General features: G+C 43.9%; 1 protein-coding gene across 4 annotated transcripts in view; it reads right to left on the bottom strand.

The window, feature by feature from the left end:
• The window catches only part of gramd1c (GRAM domain containing 1c), a 56,360-nt gene extending 49,033 nt beyond the window's left edge, over positions 1-7,327 (bottom strand). The window contains exon 1 of one of the 4 annotated variants that reach the window (XR_011886090.1): positions 7,228-7,327. The gene's annotated coding sequence lies outside the window, so the exon portion shown is untranslated. Of the gene's footprint in view, positions 1-3,992; positions 4,044-7,227 lie in introns of those variants that run through there. The other 3 variants (XM_072258876.1, XM_072258874.1, XM_072258875.1) reach the window with 3 other exon arrangements.
• Positions 7,328-23,489: the final 16,162 nt, after the last annotated feature.

Here is a 23,489-nt window from a genome sequence, read left to right as displayed (position 1 = left end):
GATTAAGACAGGGTTAAATCGGGGGTTGCTAGACGTCACAGCTCGACGGACCGGAAGGGTTGACTCCGCACTGTATCTCAATAAAATAATAAAAATAAAATAAAAAACTGCGCACAACACTTTATCGAGGCCTTTCAACATTCAGTAGGTTTCAATGGGATCCCTCATCACTCCAAATTCCACAGAGTAAAGGCCCAGTAGTGAAGTGTGTCACTACGTCCAACACTAATGCACGGGAATGGAGGAAGTCAAGTCTGACACTTCATTTCAGTGCAAAACTTCTCAGAACTGCTCAACTTTTTAAAAAAGTGTTGACTTTGGATGTTTTGGCTTTGTCGAGTACTTGAGTGAGCCAAATTAAAGAAACTCATACAATTCATAAGATTTGCATTCAATCTACTTTCATGGAATTAAAGAATCAGTTCAGAAATGTATTTTGCAAGACTAGGCAATTTAATTGTCAGCATGTAAAATTTCCTTGGATTTATTCTGTAGAAATACAAGACAAACACCATTAATTTTCAGGAGGTTCTCATGATAATTGAACAAAATCTTAGCTTCTAGTTCTATGGAAACTCAAGAGAAATGCCTCTGTTGATTGATTCTCTTCGGTTTTTGTAGCACAGCCTTGAAGTGCAGCTGTGTTGATGGTCAGCAAGGAGATGCTGTTACTGATCTGTACAGACTGAAATCTGCCAGTGAGGAAGTCAATATTCCATTTGGAGTGGAGCTTCGTGATAAAGTAATTAGGATTTGTTTAAATTGACATTACGGCTGGCACCGATATGATGGGCCGAAGAACCTGTCCTGTGCTGTTCCCTGTTCTATCTTTGCCAATTGAGAACAGGGGTTCATATCTTTCAGTGAAATCACCTCTCATTTCCAATCAACTCAAGAGGCTCAGAGTCATACAGCACAGCCCAATTCATCCATCCTACAGTGTTGGCCAGCCAGCTTGTCCCACTTGATCTCCAGAGAGGTAAGCAGACTCTCTCTCCTCCCAGTAGAGGTTCATCAGAATCAACGAGAAATGAACCCGGAGAAGCTCTGCTGCTCTCTCTCCGTCACAGGTATCTCCTTCCTCAAGCTCAGAGACTTGAAGGAAGGAAAATTCCAGTTAAGGTCTCACTTGGGCGCTTTGTAGTTGGTGCAAGACTTTTCTACTCCTGCACCAGAATACTTCAGCACTGAAGGCCAACAAATCGTTTGCCTTCCAAGCCATGTTTTACAACACACTAATAACTCAGCAATGCGTACACAAAGACACCCAGCTCCCTCTGACACCAACACCCTTCTGTCCTTCACCACTTGAGAATTAATCTACCTTTCGATTTCTCCTACCAAGGGATGTTCCAAAAGAACGTAAACAAAAGTGGAAAGTAGGCCATTTGGCCCCTCAATGAGGATAGGCTGAGTGAGCTAGGGCTTTTCTCTTTGGAGCAGAGGATGAGAGGAGACTTGACGGAGGTATGACAGGTGACTTGATAGGGGCATACTAGATGAGAAGAGGCATAGATAGAGTGTGCAGTTAGCACCTTTTTCCCAGGGTGGAAATGGCTAATACAAGAGGGCACGATTTGAAGGTGATTGGAGGAAAATATAAGGGAGGGGTAATTTCAGAGGTAGATATATTTCCTTTTACATACAGAGCGGTGGGTGCATGGAATGCATGGCCAGGAGTGGTGATAAGAGGAAGATTCATTTGGGACATTTAAGAGACTCTTAGATAGGTACATGGACGATAGACAAATGGAGGGCTACAGGGGATGAAAGGTTTCGATTGATCTTGGTGTAGGGTTAAAAGGCTGGCACCACATTGTGGTCCAAAAGGGCTTTCACTGTGCTGTACTGTTCTATATTCCCTCCACTCTTAAACAATTACTAATGTCCAGTCTGGAGAAACTGCTCTAGAACCCGTGGAACTTCCAGAGCATCCCCTTTCTGCAGAGCTGCCTTCTACAAAACCCCAGGCATGGGGTCCCAGTGATGCATCACCTTTCCCTCTGAATAACTTCTACAACAGTACGCTTTCTATTAATGTTAAAACCTCTGGAGCAGGGGCTCCCAACCTGGGATGCACAGATCCCTTGGTTAATGGTAGGGGTCCATGCCATTAAAAAAAAGATTGGGAGTCCCTGCTCAGATGTGTAGCCCACCATAATTCCTGGAGATTCACTGCTTCCTCTGAACAATGTGCTGTCTCTCTGAGCCATTGACCTTTGTTGCTTTAGCTTGTACCACCTCAATGCACTGTTGTAATGAATTGATCTGTGTGAACTGTATACAAAACGAGCTTTTCACTACATCTCACTACTGTGGCAACAATAAACCTATTGCAGTTCTTCATTCGCCAGAAGAATGCTTCCCTCCCCTTCCCATGGACCCACATTAACTACTCTTTCCCTGTTCACATATTAGTGAAAGATGGTTTTAAATCTCTTTCTATCTTTTGTACCATGCCAATGCTTTCCTCCTTCTTTATCAATAACTTGTTCCTTTATTTAATTCTGGAATATTCCCAATCCTCAGTCTTCCTGCTTATTTTGATGTCGTTATACAGTTTTACCCTGCCGTTAAATACCTCACCCTCGAAGGGCAATGCCTCAAAAAGGTGTCATCCATCATTAAGGACCCCCACCACTCAGGACATGCCCTCTTCTCATTACTACTGTCAGAGGGTAGGTACAGGAACTTTCAACATTTCAACAACAGCTTCTTGCCCTCCAACTTCAGATTTCTGAATGGACTATGAACCCATGAACACCATATCACTGTTTTTTCTCTCTTGTTGCACTAATTTAATACTTTAATGTTTGTTATTGTAATTAATAGATTTTTAATGTCTTGCACCTTACTGCTGCAAAGCAACACATTTCATGATAATGTCAGTGATAATTAACCTGATTCCGATTCCTTTCATCTAATACCATCTTTAATTTATTTGGTACTCAGTTGCCCATGGAGTAGATTATAACAGTGTTAGCTCTCCCAATACAGTACTCAACATCACAGTGTTCTGCAGCCAATCACCATTTAGATTTAATACATTTATTTTTTCTTGTTGGAAGTGTTCCTTCATTATACAGTTTGATAGATCTTTGATTAATTACCTGTCAATATGCCTCTGCAGCCTCCTAACTGTTCACAATATACCTTTTTAACCTATCTAAAGTTGAAGTCAGAAGTTTACATACACCTTAGCCAAATACATTTAAACTCAGTTTTTCACAATTCCAGACATTTAATCCTAGAAAACATTCCCTGTCTTAGGTCAGCTAGGATCACTACTTTATTTTAAGAATGTGAAATGTCAGAATAATAGTAGAGAGAATGATTTATTTCAGCTTTTATTTCTTTCATCACTTTCCCAGTGGGTCAGAAGTTTACATACACTTTGTCAGTATTTGGTAGCATTGCCTCTAAATTGTTTAACTTGGGTCAAACGCTTTGGGTAGCCTTCCACAAGCTTCTCACAGTGAGTTGCTGGAATTTTGCTCCATTCCTCTGGACAGAACTGGTGTAACTGAGTCTTACCAAATACTAACTTACTGTGAGAAGCTTGACCCAAGTTAAACAATTTAAAGGCAACGTTTGACCCAAGTTAAACAATTTAAAGGCAATGCTACCAAATACTAACAAAGTGTATGTAAACTTCTGACCCACTGGGAAAGTGATGAAAGAAATAAAAGCTGAAATAAATCACTTTCTCATTCTGACATTTCACATTCTTAAAATAAAGTAGTGATTCTAACTGACCTAAGACAGGGAATGTTTTCTAGGATTAAATGTCAGGAATTGTGAAAAACTGAGTTTAAATGTATTTGGCTAAGGTGTATGAAAACTTCTGACTTCAACTGTACATGTCACCAGCAGACTGAGCAACCTCGCCTTCATGCCAATTGTACACATAATCACGAAAGTTGAAGCCTTGGCTCCAATGATCCCTGCAGTACCCTGCTCGTTACATCCTGCTGAGATCCAGTTACACTTACTCTCCATTTCCTGTTCTCTAGCCTGTCGTCTCTTCACCAGCAGTCAGTTGCCTCCTCTTCCCAGGCTTCTTATTCCACAATGATATCGTGTTGCCACACCTCAAATGCCTTTGGGGAAACTGCTGCACAGTCACCGTCCCTTCACTCCACCCACAGCACACGTCCTTTCCCCAGAGCTCCAATAAATTGGTCAAACTTCATTCCTTTCTAACAAAACCCTGTTTTCTTTACTTGACCACGTTAAATATTCATGTGAGCCAAAGCAATGCCTTTACTAAAAGCTTCTTATAGCTTCCTTGAGACGTTAAGGTAACTGATCTGCAGTTTCCTGTCTTCTGTCACCTTCACTTTTTGAAATAGAAGTAATTCATTTTCTATTTTTCACCTGAATTTTCTCAAGTCCAGGGAACTTTAGGGAAGTTTAAACCAACACACCAACAGTTTCACCAGACACTTCATTTTAGACCCTGGGATGAATTTCACCAGGAGCTGAAAACTTGTCCGTCAATTTGCTGAGCACCACTATCCTATTGATTTCTTCCCGTCTCTTCCAGTTTGTGAATTATAGGTGTCTCTGTGATACTATTTACACCTTCTTTAGAGAGGAGGCAAACAGCCTTAGAGTCAGAGGATGACTTGTTTTGATTGTAAGTTCAATTACACCGATGAGGGAACTACAGACCAGACATGACGAGGCCGAAGGGGTAGAGGGGCGAGTTGACAGTTTGGGACGTGATCTCCACCGGGTTTCTGCAGGTTTCTATTGAAGAGATGGGATCTTGGCTGGAATCCTGAAATTACGTCCTCCGTTCTGAGTGCTGGTGGGATTCACTGCAGTCAAAATGGCTGAGGCTTTTCTTCTCCCTGTAAATCTCTTGCCATGTCGCAGTTTAGATTAGGCATCTATTTCAGGAATTTGGACCAGATATGATTGAACACACAAAGGAGTTGCCTAAGCATAAGGAGAGCTGGCAGTCAAGGGCATTGCAATCATCTTGCTTATCTGGCCAATGGGACTGGAGGATCATGTGCAGAGAGTGTTGTCATTGATAGAAGAAGCTGTTCCTCCAGTGCCTAGAGTAATGGTGCTCACTGCTGCTCAAGAGACTACCAGCTGTGCCAAGCCTGACCATTTGCTCCTCGAATAAAGTCTGTGCTGGCATGTTAGCGGGGAATGTATTCATTGATGTCAGCCCCAGAAACATAGCTCCTGAGATACAGTACTGTGTAAAAGTCTTAGGCACATATATATAGCTAGGGTGCCCGAGACTTTTGCACAGTACTGTATTTGTCATCGTGGAGCGGACAGCAAGTTTGTAAATCAGGTCAGAACAAAGGATGTTGGGAATGGTGAGGGTGGAGAGCTGTGGGAGGGGTGTGCGACAGGTGGTAGAGGAGTGGTGCAGGTGCAGACACACCCAGCCCTGAGACACCAGGCAAGGTCACTTGTTTCCGAATAATTGGTTTATTGATCATTATGCAATGTCTCTCTGGTGCTTCCCGCTCCCTCCCCTCTCCCCTCTCCCCTCCACTTTTTCCAACCATGATTTCCCTCTCCCTGCCCCCTTCCCACTCTCAGTCCACAATGCAGACCCATTCCAGAATCAGGTTTATCATCACTCACATGTCATGAAATTTGTTTTTTTTTTGTGGCAGTACAGTGAGGTACATAAAATTACCACAGTACTATGCAAAAGTCTTAGGCACCCTAGCAATATACATATGACTAAGCCTTCCACACAGTACTGTATCAGAAATGGCTCTCAAGTTTTGGGTCTGATCATAGACCTCTGTTTACAGATAGTGCCACTTGGCAAAAGAGGCTGGTTGGTAGAGGTCATTATTTACCGATGACTCATTCACTGGAGTATACTCAGTGATTCAGAACTTAGCATCTGACCTTGCACTCAAGCACATTAACCTTGGCAGCGGTAACCCTGGCGACAGAGAGGAGGTAACCACAGATTTTCCCATCTCCCGTTGATTAGCTCCACTCCAGTGGGGATATTGTGGAGGGAAGGGAGTACTGTGAGGGGCACCTTGAGGCAAGGTCTTGTTTGACCCACTGGTGGACCTGTTCTCATAACCCAGTGGCTGCAATTTCTCTCAACGTGGTAGATTAAGAAAATCCAAGATGGTGGACAACTGGTTGACATCCACGCACATTCGGGGACAGGCCGAACAACTCCATCGTGCCTCAGGTTTGTGCTCCAGACTCAAAGAGCAGGATCCAGAGAATAAACACAACAGAGTCTGCAGATGCTGGAAATCCAGAGTAAAACATTCACACCAAATATTAAAGGAACTCAGCAGGTCAGGCAGCAGCAATGGATGTCCGGATGTAGGATCTCAGGCTGAAGCATCGACTCCATCGACACTGCCCGGCCTGCCGAGCTTCCCCAGCACTTTGTGTGAGTGTTGCTGTGGATCTATAGGATGTTACTAATGAGGACACCACAGAAAACGGGAAGTTATCTGCTGTGAAGGGAGTAATGGATGCGGTTCGTTCGACCTAAGTGTTAGTCAGAGTATGGATTCGGTTCGATAGAGTGAAAACATAAACAGACACAGAACAAAGTGCGCCACACGTTCCAGAATGGTGTTTGCAACTAACACACACACAGTCATTTCATTTGAACAAAAGGAACCATTTCAGCATTAAATAAACCTGCTGGCAGCAGTTCTCCCGGTGACAACTCTGCCATATTTAAAACATACAAATGAACATAAGTCGCTTCTAACCCCACGTAATAATCGCCACAAACAGCAAAGTATCATTCGTGCACTCCGATATTACATTCTCTCGATAATTCTCAGAAGCACGCGAAATAAAACGCCTCCAACAGCCGTGAGAGAGAGAGTGTGAGTGTGTGTTTGTACACGAAGGGATTGATGCATCAAATAGCAGCCCCACTTGCCACCTGGATACCTGATCAATCTGTTCCGTTGAGCCCCGGTAGAGGAGCGTGCCCCTCACACAGTCCCTGGACCCTACTATCAGGCAAGTTGTAGTGCAAATGAAGCACCACTTCTAGAGTCTCCCCAGCTTCAAGGACTCCACAACCTCACAAAAGACAAGCCACCTTTATCATGAGTCAGGCTAAAATACGGAAACATCGTTAAACACCTACAGAACACACATCAAGCCGCTTAAACTTGCAAATTAACAACAGTAAGTTTAGCAAAGCGTTAAGATTTTTTCATTTCTCTTCAGATCGTACAAGCCTGTACTTACCTGGGCGGCTGCGTACCTTAACGCGACCTGCCGTCCCTCACCCACACAGCAGCGACCGCGGCAGACCTGCTGAATATGGAAGCGAAGTTGTCGTGGGAGGTTTAGAAGGGTCAAAGTTCAGAGTGGTGCCGCCGTTTCCTGTAGTGTGGAGAGTTCAGGTAGGTCCAGGTTGGAGGGTGTGTGGAGAGTTCAGGTAGGTCCAGGTTGGAGGGTGTGTGGAGAGTTCAGGTAGGTCCAGGTTGGAGGGTGTGTGGAGAGTTCAGGTAGACCCAGGTTGGAGGGTGTGTGGAGAGTTCAGGTAGGTCCAGGTTGGAGGGTGTGTGGAGAGTTCAGGTAGACCCAGGTTGGAGGGTGTGTGGAGAGTTCAGGTAGGTCCAGGTTGGAGGGTGTGTGGAGAGTTCAGGTCGGTCCAGGTTGGAGGGTGTGTGGAGAGTTCAGGTAGACCCAGGTTGGAGGGTGTGTGGAGAGTTGAGGTAGACCCAGGTTGGAGGGTGTGTGGTGACACAGCAGCACCGCCCCAACCTTCACTTCAGCCAACAGATGAAGTCCTTTAACCACTTGTGATAAAATATCTTGTTGAGGCTGTACTTTCTATTGTCTCTTAAAGTAAACGTGGCTGAACCAGTTTCCTGACTTTTAAATGAAAAGTCTTATCATTTTTTAAAGAATGATTTATTTTAACAAGCTGATATTTAAAAGTTGAACTGTGTTAAGTGTCAAAACAATTTTTTTAAAAAACTTTGAGAATATAGTCTATTGTGATAAACGAGATTGTCATTACCTACACACAAGCCTATTGGTAGTTGGTGAAGTATTGAAACAGATTGAGCTAATATTGGGCAGGTTGCAGTTGTGATATTTACAGTCTAATTTTCCTTTGTTTGAAGTCAGGTGTGCCTGAAAGTTCCTTTGGCAGGAAATCCTCTAATTGTTTTCCCTAATCAAAGCAAACAATAACAGCATCGTTCAAACCTTGCCTGAGCAGCATTCAGGAGTTCTGAATAGTCTCTCTTCATCAGGTACAGAGATATTCAGACCTTCACCCACTTCAAACCCTCCCCTCATGTATAGATCTCAAACCAGAGGCTGGCACCAGCAGGCTGTTAAATCGGGACACCTGTTCTGCATTACTTTAGCCCAACTGTACTGGATCATCAATCACAGTCTACCATTATAAACTCAAGAGATTCTGCAAATGCTGAAAATCTTATTCAACACACACAAAATGGCGGTGGAACTCAGCAGGTCGGGCAGTATCTGTGGAGGGGAATGAACAGCTGATGTTTTGGGCTGAGGCCCTTCATCAGGACTGGAAAGGAAGTGGGGAGGGAGGGGGCAGAAGCCAGAGTATTCAGGGGAAAGAGGTATGTGATGAATGAGTGGGTGAGGGCAGGGGGAGAAATGAAGCAAGAAGCGGGGGGGGGGAATAGGTGGAAGAGGTAAAGGGCTGAAGAAGAAGAAATCTGATAAGAGAGATTCAAAGTATATTTATTATCAAGGAATATATAAATTATACACCTGGAGATTTGTTTGCTTATAGGCAGCTACAAAGCAAGAAACCCAAAAGAACCCAATTTAAAAAAAGACTATTACCAATGCACAGAGAAAGAAAGAAAAACACACGTGTACACACACACACACACACACACACACACACACACACACACACATACACACACACCATGCAAACAACAGCATTCCAAACCAGATTGAGTCCATCAATCTGCTCCTTGGAGCATCTGGAGTAGGCCCAAACCCCAAACCTCAATTCATCATGTTAGCCAGGCAAAAACACCAAAAACAGCCGCCGGAGACACTCGCAGCCTCGTCGCTGCAGAGAGGAATGGACATCACAAGGGAGTGAGCAAAGTCAGACTGACTGATTCAGATCATGCAAGAAGGGGAAGGAGGAGGGGAAATAGAGGTGATGAGCAGGTGGGGAGAAGAGAAGAGGTGGAAGGGGAACTACAAAGAGGAATGGGAAAAGAATGAGGGAGGGGGAAGAGGTTACTGGAAGTTAGAGAAACCAATGTTCATGATATCAGGTTGGAGACTATCCAGGTGGAATATGAGATGTTTCTCCTCCAACCTGCCTTGGGCCTCATCGTCTCCATAGTGGAGGCCATGGACTGACATGTCAGAATGGGAATGGGCAGCCAAATTGAAATGGGTAGCTACTTTCACCGAACCACAGCAGAACCACATTTCCTCTTCCCACAGATCCTGCCTGCTCCGCTGAATGTTTCCTGGATACATCACATGTTGTCCGCTCACTGACGTACATGGTTTTTTTTCCAATACTCTTTGCTGGGACTGGGTGTCATTGTCCAGGCCAAGCCCTATTGCCTACCTCGAAGTACACCTTAGGAAGATAGGGTGAGTAACCTGAACCACTACTGTCTGTCCAGTAAAGGTTCTCCCTCTGTGCTAGCTTGGAGGAGCAACACCTTGTATCCCGCCTGGGTAGCCTCCAACTGATGGCATGAATATCGATTTCTGCTTCCGGTAAAACATTCCCTCCCCCCCTCCTATTCGCCACTCGTCCCTCTTACCTCTTCCCACCTGCCTATTGCCTCCCTCTGGGTCCTCTCCTCCTTCCCTTTCTCCTATGGTCCACTCTCCTCTCCTATCAGACCCCTTCTTCTCCAGGTCCTTATCTTTCCAACTTACCTGGCTTCACCAATCACCTCCTTACCCACTCCCCCCAACTTTTTATTCTGGCATCCTCCCCCTTCCTTTACAGTCCTGAAGAAGGGCCTCGGCCCGAAACATCGGCTGTTTCTTCATTTCCGTAGATGCCGCCTGACCGCCTCCTGCGTTTTGTGTATGTCGGTGGGAACTATGTTCCAGGATTTAGACCCAATGACTGGCGATATAATTCCAAGTTAAGACATGCCTTGGAGGGAGTCCTTTGGCTGGTGCTGTTCTCATGTGAATGTTGACTTGGTCTTCCTGATTGTAGAGAGTGGAGGGAATGGGGTGCTGACAGAATAACCTGGGTGATTAAACACTGTGCATTATCAAGGCAGTGCACACTGCAGTCATTTTTTGTTGTTAAGTAGTTGAATCCTGCATTTTGACCCCGCCATTCTCTGCCAATACATCGTTCCATCATATAAATCAGTTTATTGTTGACGCAGGTACTAAGGTCTTGTATACCGTCCATACAAATCATTTCATCACATCAATGCATTGAGGTAGTACAAGGGAAAACAATAGCAGAATGCAGAATAAAGTGTTACATTTACAGAGAAAGTGCAGTGCAGACAGACAATAATTGTGAGGTCAAGAATCTATCTAGGGAACCATTCAATAGTCTCCTAACAGTGGGATAGAAGTGGTCCTTGAGCCTGAAGGTACGTGAAAGAGAGAGCATGTTTCAATTATTGTGGGCTGTTTGTTGACCAGTCCTCAATCCATATTATGTTCTCTTTATCCCAGACTTATGAGCCTCACATTTGAACAACACAGGCTGTGGAAGTCTGGTAAGTCATTTTCAGCTCTCTGATGAGAACAAATAGCAAAGAAAACACAAATTAACCTTCTGCTAAACAGCCTGTAAAGCAGGGAACCAGAAATGAAACCGCCCAACCTCCCAATCTTCTGGCCTTGGTGATAGCTTTGTAAGTCAACCTTAAGTTAATCATTACCTGCACAATTTCAAAGTCAGCCTTAACCAGGCATTTTTTTAAAGATTGTTAACTTCCAGATTTAACAAAAGAGTCAAAAAGTCGGCTTAGTTTCTCAAACAGTTCAGAGGAAACTTGGTAATGGATAATGGAACATTGCTCTCACTGTATTTTGAAACCAATCTACTCATCTTGTATTGTGTTTGGGGAAAAAAAGACTACGTGGTGCTGCTTTTTAAGTTCGAGCATTAGACGCACAATCAGTACTTTGCCACTCTGCTTTGGATTTTGTGAATTCCAATGGCAAGGTCATGAAAGTATGGAATAAGTTATCAATGGCAAACAAATACTGACTAAAAACAAGAAGTTACACAGATGCTGGAAATCCAGAGCAACATGCCCAAAAAGGGTGAGCAATTTTAAGCTTCTGTCTGCCAACATCTCTGAAGATCTATCCTGGGCCCAGCATATTAATGTACTTACAAAGAAGGCTCAACAGCGGCTATATTTCATTAGGAGATTTAGTTTGTCACCAAAGACACTCGCAATTTTCTACAGATGTAGTGTGGAGAGTATTCTAACTGGCTGCATCACTGTCTGGTATGGGGGGGGGGGATACTACTGCACAGGATGGAAATAAGCAGAACATCTTCAAGGATCAACTATGCCATGCCTACCATCAGGGAGGAGGTACAGGAGCCTGGAGGCACACACTCAATGATTCAGGAATAGCTTCTTCCCCTCTGTCATCTGATTTCTAAATGAACGATGAACCATTGAACACTACCTCACTACTTGTCCCCCCTTTTTGCACTGCTTACGACTTAACTTTTTAAATAAATATATATATACACTTCCTGTAATTTACATGTTTTATTATTATGTATTGTACTATATTACTGCCGCAAAACAACAAATTTCATGACACATGCCAGTGATATTAAACCTGATTCTGATTTTGAGAAACTCAGCAGGTCAGGCAGCATCTATGGGGAGGAATAAACGGTTGATATTTTGGACCAAGACCCTTGATTAGGACTCGCACTGACAAACAAACAGGGTAAATTTGCTGACGATACAACCATTGTTGGTAGAATCTCAGGTGGTGAAGAGAGGGCATACGGGAGTGAGATATGCCAACTAGTGGAATGGTGCCGCAGCGACAACCCGGCACTCAATGTCAGTAAGACGAAAGAGCTGATTGTGGAGTTCGGGAAGGGTAAGACAAAGGAGCACACACCAATCTTCATAGAGGGATCAGAAGTGGAGAGAGTGAGCAGTTTCAAGTTCCTGGGTGTCAATATCTCTGAGGATCTAACCTGGTCCCAACATATCAATATAGTTATAAAGAAGGCAAGACAGCGGCTATACTTTATTAGGAGCTTGAAGAGCTTTGGCATGTCAACAAATACACTCAAAAACCTTTATAGTTGTACTGTGGAGAGCATTCTGACAGGCTGCATCACTGTCTGGTATGGGGAGTGGGGGCTGCTACTGCAGAGGATCGAAAGAAGCTGCAGAAGGTTGTAAATCTAGTCAGTTCCATCTTGGGTACTAGCCTACACAAGGGAGCGGTGTCTCAGAAAGGCAGCGTCCATTATTAAGGACCTCCAGCACCCAGGGCATGCCCTTTTCTCACTGTTACCATCAGGTAGGAGGTACAAAAGCCTGAAGGCACACACTCAGAGATTCAGGAACAGCTTCTTCCCCTCTGCCATCCAATCCCTAAATAGACATTGAACCCTTGGACACTACCTCACCTTTTTTAGTATACAGTATTTCTGTCTTTTTGCACATTTTTAAAATCTATTCAATATACATATGCTGTAATTTATTTATTATTATTTATTTTTTCTCTTCAATATTATGTATTGCATTGAACTGCTGCTGCTAAGTAACAGATTTCACATCACACGCCGGTGATAATAAACCTGATTCGGATTCTGATTCTGAAGTTGTTGGGCTGTGCCACTGCAGGAAGATCCATGGTGCTTCATTCCTTAGGTATCAGGAAGGATTACTCTTCTTTATGAGACAAAATATCTAAAAACAGAGACAATGTTGGAAACACTCAGCAGGCTGGGCAGCATCTGTACAAGGACAAGATGTTCATGTTTCAGTCTGAACTGGGAAACTTTCTGAAGAAGGATCTCCAGCCTGAAACATGAACTGATTGCAGATGAGGTACACTTTGAATTGCTTTCATTCCCTCTCCCCAGATGCTGCCTGAGTTATTGTTTCCAGCATCTGTAGATGTTTAATTTTCATAATTCATAGTTAATACTTAGTACTGTGTACTCTTTCTGCTACACATCCTTAGACATTAAAGACCTGAAATCGTCTGAGCATTTCATCCCTGGCTGGAGAACATTCAGCTGCAAGAACTCTCTGAAAAGTTTTCCATCTCTGTATCTCTAGTTCTCTCCTCTGTGAGCAACAATGCTTTCAGTTACCTGCCCTGTCGTCACCTTTTATGATTCAGTGACAAATTTAATTTGATGCCATTCCTATGAAATGCTGGTGCTGTTATAAAAGTGATCTATAAAATTCAACCCTAATGAGCACAAGCTCAGAGTCATCTCAGACGTTTCAGAACTTGAGGGCAAGGTGGGGAAGGTCCACCACTATAACCAGTTAACTTAGATAACCTATACACCAAATTTATACTGCAGAAACAACTACCTTCTCGCTGCTACCATGTAGAAGGAGGTACTGGAGCCTTAGGTCCCACACCACCAGGTTCAGAAATAGTTATTACCCTTCAACCATTAGGCTCCTGAGCCAGTGTGGACATCATCACTCACCACAACACTAAGCTGATCACTGAACACAACTTATGGACTTACTCTCAAAGACTCTACAACTCATGTACTTAGTGTTGTTTATCTCTTACTATTATTTGTGTTTTTCGTATCTGCTCAGTTTGTTTTCTTTTGCACATTAGTTGCTTGTTAGTCTTTGTGTGTAGTTTCTCATTGATTCTATTGTATTTCTATATTCTACTGTGAATGCCTGCAAGAAAATGCATTTGAGGAATTCATCTGAATGATGTGTAACAACTTTGATAATAAATTTACCTCAAACAGTCTAACGGGAGGGGGTTGTCACTTCCCCAGCTATAGGTTGACTCATTATAGAGCCTAATGGTTGAGGGTAAGAATCATCTCATACAGCACTCTTTGAAGCAGCACAGTTGTCTTAGTCTGTTACTAAAAGTGTTCCTCTATTCAGCTAAGATGGCATGCAGCAGGTGAGAAACATCGTCCAGAATTGCCAAGATTTTTAGTAGGGTCCTTTGTTCTATCACACCCTCTAGTGTGTCCAGTTTGACTCCTTTAAGAAAGCCAGCCTTTCTAATCAGTTTATTGAGCCTGTTGGCATCACCCATGTTGATGCCATTGCCCCAGCACACTATCACATAGGAAATGCACAGGTGATAACAGGCTGGTAGAACATGTGAAGGAGAGGCCTGCAGACTCCAAAGGACCTCAGTCTCCCCAGGAAGTAGAGGCAACTCTGGCACTTCTTGTACACAGCCTCTGTGTTGGTGCTCCACTCAAGTCTGTTATCCAGGTGTACCCCAGGTACATGTAGGTCCTCACCACATCCATGTCCTCACCATCAATAGTAACAGGGAGCAGTACAGGCTTAGTCTTCCTAAAGTCCATCACCATCTCCTTTGTCTGACTGATGTTGAACTGCAGATGATTCAGCTTGCACCATTTGACAAAATCCTCCACCAGACCCTGTCTTCATCCTTCCGTCCTCCCTTTATACACCCAACTATTGCTGAGTCAACAGAGAATTTCTGCAGATGACATGACTCAATTTTATCTAAAGTCTGATGTATACAGGGTAAACAGGAAGGGAGCCAGTACAGCCCTCTGTGGGGCCCCAGTGCTGCTTATAGCCATGTCTGACACACAGCTCTGAAGCCTCACAAACTGTGGTCTGCCAGTCAGGTAGTCCATTATCCAGGATACAATGGAACCTGCATTGAATGGAGCTTTTCCCCCAGCAATGAGGGCTGTATGGTATTGGAGGTACTTGAGAAATCGAAAAAACATGATCCTGACTGCTGCCCTGCTTATCCAAATGGGAGAGACTGTAATCGGTTCAGTATCGTACAGTCCTGATTTTACGTGACTCTGAGTCCAAGGCATCTGTGGACAACCTTTCCCCGACCTTCACATCCAGGACATGGGAGATGAATGAGAAGTAAGAACAAAAGATTTTAAATTACTCTTGTGGCCACCTTATCTGGTACAGTACCTCCTGCACCTAATAAAGGAGCTACTAAGTGTATGTTCATAGTTTTCTGCTGCTGTAGTCCAAAGCTTCAAGAATTTCCAATGTGTTGTGCGTTCGGAGATGCTCTTCTGCACACCACCGTTGTGATGTGTGTTTCTTTGAGTTACTGTCGCCTTCCTGTCAGCTTGAACCAGACTGGCCATTCTCCTCTGACTTCTCAAAAACAAAGTGTTTTTGCCCCAGAACTGCCACTCGCTGGATGTTTTTTTTTGTTTTTTGCACCATTCTCTGTAAACTCAAGTTCAGAGGTTCTCATCCTTGGTTAATGGTAGAGGTTGGGAACTCCTACTCTAGAGACCATTGTGGGTGAAAATCCCAGGAGATCAGCAGTTTCTGGGATACTCAAACCACCCCGACTGGCACCAACAATCATCATGGTCAAAGTCATTTGGATTACATTTCTTCCCCATTCTGATGTTTGGTCTGAACAACAACTGACCATTTTGGCATGTTTCTATGCATTGAGTTGCTGCCACTTGATTGGATATTTGCAGTAAGGAACAGGTGTACAGGTGTGCTGAATAAAGACACCACTGAGTTTAGATTGTGTCTTACCATTTACTAATTGCGAAGTCAACTAATTACTAATAAAGTGTAATTAAAGTGTTGCAATCATAACAAGAGGAACAAGCAGACAAGTCTTTGTCAGTAGCAGTCCAGTGAACAGATACTGACCCAGAGGTCGGTTCCCCATCAGTAGGACAATATACATTGTGTAGAAGCGGATAGATGGAGCTCGTCAGCCTGGGAAGGCAGTGCATCTGAGAGAGGGAAAACTCTGATTTCAAACCTCCGCTGCCTTGCGGCCATACCCACTCATGGGAAAGGCTTCTGGAGTAAACCCCGAGGATAAATCCAGAGCTGGAGTCCCTGAGGCGGTCCGACGTCGATCTGGCAGCTCCTGCGACGACACTGGTGCCCAGCTGTATTGACCCTTGCCCTTCCCTTGGACAACATCGGTGTCATGGAGAGGGGAGACTCACTGCATGGACAACTGACGGTCTTCCATGCATACTTGCCCAGGCCTGCGCCCTGGAGAGGACACTCCTTTCCAAGTGCAGATCCATGGTCTCGCGAGACTAACGGATGTCACCACCAGAAGTGGGTTGAAACTGCAGTTCTCTGCTGAACTTTGTCTCCACTCTCAAAGGCGACAGGGTCGTCCAGGAGCTGCAGCTGACTACTGATAATAACAGTTAGCAGCAGCAGCAGCTGAGCTGAGATTGTGGGAGTGTAAACCAGCTGGAGACACTCCTGTAAGCTGCTGTGGTGTCCTCGGTAAGGAAGATAGGGCTCCCTCCCAGTCACACAGAGCCCTCCTTCCAACCTGCACTACACTATGATTGATTTTGGAGTAAGATTCAGGAGCCTTGGGTTCTGTTTGCCTGTGGACTCATTTTTGGAAGACTCTGCGGTTCAGGTTACATGTGCTTCCGGATTCTGGTTACTCTTTTTTTTCTATTTTGTGCTATTTGATTGGGGCACCTCGGAGCAGACAGGCTCTAAGGCCAGCAGTCAACATGCTAGAGTGAGCGGATCTGAGCTAAACTGAGCTTCCCTAGGCTGTTTCGAGGACTCTGCAGATCAATATGTAATATTCTGTGTATTATTCACTCACTTTAGCCGTTGGCATGATTTGTTCTTTTTTCACGTATTGGGTGTTGGATGCTTCCTTTGAATGGCATTTCTTTGTTTTGTGTCTGCTAACGGGAGGATGGATCTTCGGGATGTGTTCTGCATCTACACTCTGACAATAAATGTATCCTGAATCTTCGATTCCTGAGGGATGGTAATCACAGTATGAATTTGACACACTGTGCTGACAGAGAAGTGCTGAGGGGGTTAAGGATGCATCTGGTCGGGCAAGTGGGCTGCAGGCTTCAACCTGACTTCGTGGGTATGAGGGGCGAGCTCCGGTGGGAGGGAAATGATTGGCAGCTGGAATCGGATTTGGGGTAGGAAGCTGGTGGACGAGAAGCCCGGTGTGTTGTTCAGTGCGGGGCAGGGCATCAGTTCAGCTCCACGGATCCTGCGAGTACTGACGGGAAGTTAGCATGCTGCAGAGTAATGGTCTGATTCTGCTCTTCTTTACATTTCAGGCAACAGAGAAATTCTGTACCATGCAGTTCCTGAATTGCACAGTGAGGCACCCAGGAACAGTTACCGCCATCGGGTGATTAAATCCCTGGAGCTCTTCACAAATAAATTCGTCAACATAGGCACATTTAGTCATTATTCTGACTTTGAGGACATTTTAATGCACAGACCTGGCTGCTCTGTGATGCCCTGCTGTCTTTAGCTATCAGCTAGAGCTATGTTAACACCAGACTCTCTGCCTCACTAGGATCACCAGGTTATTCGGCACTCCCCTGATAAATGGTTCGTCCGTTCTGTGCTTGGTGGATCTACCGGACTAAGTATTTACATAAGAACATAAGGATTGGGAACAGGAGTAGGCCATCTGGCTGACCGAGCCTGCTCCACCATTCAATAAGATCATGGCTGATCTGGCCATGGACTCATCTCCACCTATCTGCTTGCTCCCCATAACCCTTAACTCCCCTTCTATCCAAAAATCTATCCAACCTTGTCTTAAGTATATTTACTGAGGTAGCCTCCACTGCTTGATTGAGCAGAGAATTCCACAGATTCACCACTCTCTGGGAAAAGCAGTTCCTCCTCATCTTCATCCTAAGTCTACTCTCCTGAATCCTGAGGCTATGTCCCCTCATTCTAGTCTCACCTACCAGTGGAAACAACTTTCCTGCCTCTATCTTATCTATCCCTTTCATAATTTTATATACTTTGCGTATCCCTTGTTTTCCTTTGCCTATTTCCTTCCATCTATTTATTTCTCAGTCATTTCAGTGAAGTCACGCTCCCTCTCTGTCTGGTCATGGAGTTCCACCTGAATGAATGAGTTCACTGATCTCACATTACTCTGGCCGTGGATACTTTTAGAATGCAGGAGCTCTAGATCACTTTACCTGCAGTGGAGATGGGATCACTCGCACCATGAGGAGCAGATGGGCCAATGTAATATGTGGTTCCAGTACTTACTTCCATATAGACAACCCTGTAAAATTCAGTCTACTGCCATTGAAGCTAACAAGCTGAAATATTGTGTGTGTTGATAAAAGTCCGGATTTTGCAGTATCTGTGTAGAAAACTCACTCAGCAGAAACCTAGTCTGTTCCCAGTGCACTTTGTACTCGAGCTGTATGAGCAGGTGTGCCAAGGCAGTAAACAGGACAGATGTAAAATTGCAAATGCCACTCCACCCTTTAAGAAGAGAGACCAGAGGCAGGAAATTATAGGCCTGTTAGCCTGACTTCAGTGGTTGGGGAGATAGTTAAGGATGTTGTTTCGGGGTACTTGGAGGCACCTGACAAAATCGGCCAAAGTCAGCATGGTTTCCTTAAGGGGAAATATTACCCGACGAACCTGTTGAAAATTTTTGAGGAAATAACAGGCAGGATAGACAAAGGAGAACAAATGGATATTAGACAAAGGAGAGTCCATGGATGTTGTTTATTTAGAGTTTCAGAAGGCCTTTGTAATGTATGGATCTATTTCTTTTAAGGCAATGATGCCCAACCCCTTAGCACTATGTATCGATCTGTCTATGCAAGTGTATTGTTTTCTTTCTCTCTCCTGCTGCAATGTCAAAACACCAGTTAAAGACATCTCCTGTGGGCATGATTTTATTTAATATATATGTAGTTGTGCACCACCACAACAAATTTGCGAGGGGTACAAACCTGAATGTCAGAAAATATCATGAACTGCACCCACAGTTATGGCATGATTACGGGAGGAAACAGAGTTAAACAGCACGAGACGGCCGTCACAGATGCTAACAAACGCGTGAGTACAGTGCATAGTAACAGTGAACGACATGCTGAATTTAATGTGAAAGTAATGTGGCAATGGAAAGTTGAAAAATTTGACAGCACTAATGAAGACTGGGAATTGTATATCGCGAGGGTTGAGTTGTATTGTAACGTAAACAACATGGAGGAGCAAAAAGAAAGCCCCTGCACTTCCTAGCTTAATGGGTGCAAGGATATACAGTCTCTTATGCAACCTAGTAACTCCTGAAAAGCCAGCAAGCAAGATGTTTGACGAAATTGTTACAATTTTACAAATTCACTTGAGCCCTAAACTGCTGGTAACAGCTGAGAAGTTTAGATTTAACAAAAGGAACCAGTCAAAAGATAAAGCATTTATTTATAAAGCATTGCAGAACTGTGCAAACTTTCCCAGAACTGTAACCTTAGAGATGGACTTTCTGATGCATTAAGGGTCAGGCTTGTATGTGGCATGCATTGTCAAAGCACTCAAACGAAGCTACTGGCAGAAAGAGACCTAACCTTAAAAAAGGCATTGACCATTGCAATGTCGTTAGAGACTGCAGCAAAGGATGCAGCAGAACTGCAGAAAAGGAGGTTAGAATGTGAAATGCACGAAATGTATCTGAATGATGCAAAAAGCCAAACATGTTGTCAATGTGGCAAACCCTCCCATGATGCAAATGACTGTTGGCTCAAAGAAAAAGTCTGCTGTAAGTGTCATAGGAAAGGTCACACAGAGAGAGTGTGCTTTTTGTCTGCCCTGCACAACCAAATGAAAAGCCTTAAACACAAAACTAAGCAAATGCATAAAGTTACCGAATATGAAACAGAATCAGACAACATAGAGTCTGACAAAGGTGAATTGTCATGCCAAGAACTGCAGAGAACAACTGAAGCAGATCACAAAATCATTTGGATCACAATAGATGTGTTCAGTGTAAAACTGAAAATGGAGCTGAGTACAGGGTCATTTTTGTCCATAATTCCAGAGGCTGACTCTGAGACTGTTTTCTAGGATACCATTAGAGAAGACCTCAGCGACGCTAGAGACTTACACAGGCAAAAAAATTGTTCCCCAAAGGCAAACTGAACAAACTGAAGGTAAATGTGACACCCACCTTAGAACTTTATGTGGAGGGCTAGCACTTTTCAGACATGAATTGTGGAGAAAAACCCAACTAGATTGGCACTCAGTCAAAGCGCTCAGTGTGGCATCAACAGGCAACAGTAGCACAAATGGTAGCACAAACCAGACACTGACACAGCTGCTTAATGCTAATGAGAATGTGTTTGATAAGAAAACTCAAAGGCACAAAGGCCAGAATTAAACTCGGTGATACAGCATGTATAAAGCATGTCCAGTGCTTCGCGCACTCCATCCTAAAGTGTTGCTGAACTGGAGAGTTTGGAGGCATCTGGAATTCTCTCCAAGGTTGAATGGAGTGACTGGACCATGCCCATTGTCCTGGTGATCAATGAAAGGGAAGGCCGGAGCTATTCGCACAGGTGGGGATTTCAAGGTGAGCATCAACCCAGTGCTGCGTTCTGTGCAGTATCCCCTGCCATGAATAGAAGATATTTTTGCACCTTTGGCAGGTGAGGAGAGGTTTTCAAAGACTGACGTGTCACAAGCCTATCTACAAATGGAGATTGAGGAGTCATGCAGGAAGTTCCTCACAATTAACACTCACAAAGGACTGTTCCAGTATAATCGTCCGTCTTTGGCATCACATCAGCTCCAGCAATCTGGCAAAGAGCAATGAACCATGTGCTCCAAGATATCCCAGGAACACGACGTTATCTTGATGATATCATCATGACTGGCAAGAATGGTGAAGAGCACCTCCAGAACCTTGGTAAAGTGCTCACCAGGCTGAGTGAGTATGGTCTGCATGCAAAGAGAGAGAAATGAGAGTTTTTCAAGAATGAAATGTCATATTGTGGACATGATATTGACAAACATAGCTTACATAAGTCACAAGAGAAGACTGAAGCAGTGCTACAGGCACCCAAACTGGAAAATGTATCACAACTCAGGTCATGCTTCGGCCTTGTAAACTACTACCACCAGTTTCTCCCAAACGTTGCTACAGTGGTGCATCCATTGAATGCACTGTTACAGACAGGAATAAAGTGGGAATGGTCAAAAAGATGTGAAAAAGCATTCAAGGAAACAAAGAGACTAATGATGTGCGATTAATTCCTCACCCAGGCTGGTGTGCGATATGTCCCCTATGGCATTGGAGCCGTTTTGTCATGTATTATGTAAAATGGATCTGAACATCTGATTGCATTTGCTTTAAGGTCACTGACAAGCGCAGAACGCAACGACGCACTGATCAACCGAGAGGCTTTTAGTCTAGTATGGGGAATAAAGTTCCACTACTTCAATAGACAAAAGTTTACGATAGTGACAGATCACCAGCCCCTTGTGGCCATCTTCAATCCCAGGAAGGGAATTCCGGTGATTACTGCTACCTGGTTACAATGTAGGGCACAATTGGGAGTAGTTTGAACTAATATGGCAGGGGTAGGAACCAGTATGATAGAGCTGAGGATAAGCCAACAGGTTTACAAGTAGATGGATCGGTGTAACACGAATGTAAGGAAGGGCAAGTCAATGGTTGGGTACAAATGCAGACAGAGCAGAGAGTTAAATTGTACCACAGAGGCAAAACTCAAAAGTATGTTAAAAAAAATAGAGATTAGAGTAGATATAAGACTGCTAGAAAATTAGGCCAGAGAAATAAAAATGGGGGACAAGAAGATGGCAGATGAATTAAATGAGTACTTTGCATCAGTCTTCACTGTGAAAGACACTGCAAGTGTGCCATATGTTGAAGGGTGTGAGGGAAGAGAAGTGAGTGCAATTACTGTTATAAGGGAGAAGGTGCTCAAAAAGTGGAAAGACCTAAGGGTACATAAGTCACCTTGGCCAGATGAACTGCCTCCTAGGGTTCTGAAAGTGGTAGCAGTAGAGATTGTGGAGGCATTAGTAATGATCTTTCAAAAAACATTGGATTCTGGCATGGTGCCAGAGGACTGGAAAATTGCATATGTCACTCCACTCTTTCAGAAAAGAAATTATAGACCAGTTAGCCTGAGCTCAGTGGTTGAGAAGGTGTTGGAGCCAACTGTTAAGGATGAGGTTATGGAGTACTTGGTGACAAAGGACAAGATAGGACAAAGTCAGCATAGTTTCCTGAAGGGAAAATCTTGCCTGATGATCCTGTTGGAATTCTTTGGAGAGATTACAAGTAGGATAGATAAAGGAGATGTAGTGGATGTTGTATATTTGGACTTTCAGGAGGCTTTTAACAAGGTGCCACACATGAGGCTGTTTACCAAGTTAAGTGCCCATGGTATTACAGGAATGGCATGGTTAGAACATTGGCTGATTGGCAGGCGGTAGTGAGTGGGAATAAAAGGACCCTTTTCTGGTTGGCTGCCAGTGACTAGTGGTGTTCTGCAGGGGTTGGTGTTGGAACCAGTCCTGCTGAAGGATCTTGGCCCGAAACAGCGACTGTACTCATTTCCACAGATGCTGCCTGGCCTGCAGAGTTCCTCCAGCATTTTGTGTGTGTTGCTTGGATTTCCAGCTTCTGCAGTTTTTCTCTTGTTGATGTTGGGATCGCCTCTTTTAATGCTGTATATTAATAATTTAAATGATGGAATAGATGGCTTTGTTTGCAGATGATATGAAGATTAATGGAGAGGCAGGGAATGTTGGGGAAACAGGATGCAGAAGGACTTAGACAAATGAGGAGAATGGGCAGGAAAGTGGCAAATGAAATATAATGTTGGAAAATGCATGGTCATGCACTTTGGTAGAAGAAATAAATGTGCAGATTACTTTCTCAATGGGGAGAAAGTCCAAAAATCTGAGATGGAAAGGGACTTGGGAGTTGTTGTGCAGAACAAACTAAATGTTAATAGTCATAGTCATACTTTATAGATCCCGGGGGAAATTGGTTTTCATTACAGTTGCACCATAAATAATTAAATAGTAATAAAACCATAAATAGTTAAATAGTAATATGTAAATATGTAAATTATGCCAGGAAATAAGTCCATGACCAGCCTATTGGCTCAGGGTGTCTGACCCTCCAAGGGAGGAGTTGTAAAGTTTGATGGCCACAGGCAGGAATGACTTCCTATGACGCTCTGTGTTGCATCTTGGTGGAATGAGTCTCTGGCTGAATGTACTCATGTGCCCAACCAGTACATTATGTAGTGGGTGGGAGACATTGTCCAAGATGGCATGCAACTTCCAGGTAGAGTCGGTGGTGAGGAAGGCAAATGCAATGTTAGCATTCATTTCAAGAGATCTAGAATACAAGAGCAAGGATGTGATGCTGAGGCTTTATAAGGCACTGGTGAGGCCTCACCTTGAGTGTTGTGAGCAGTTTTGGGTTCCTCAACGAAGAAAAGATGTGCTGGCGTTGTAGAGGGTTCAGAAGAGATTCGC

Source organism: Mobula birostris, chromosome 5 (assembly GCF_030028105.1).
Source record: "Mobula birostris isolate sMobBir1 chromosome 5, sMobBir1.hap1, whole genome shotgun sequence".
NCBI classification, from domain to species: domain Eukaryota; kingdom Metazoa; phylum Chordata; class Chondrichthyes; order Myliobatiformes; family Myliobatidae; genus Mobula; species Mobula birostris.
The sequence above is the reverse complement of the archived record's forward strand: the minus strand, read 5'-3'. Positions and strand labels throughout refer to the sequence as shown.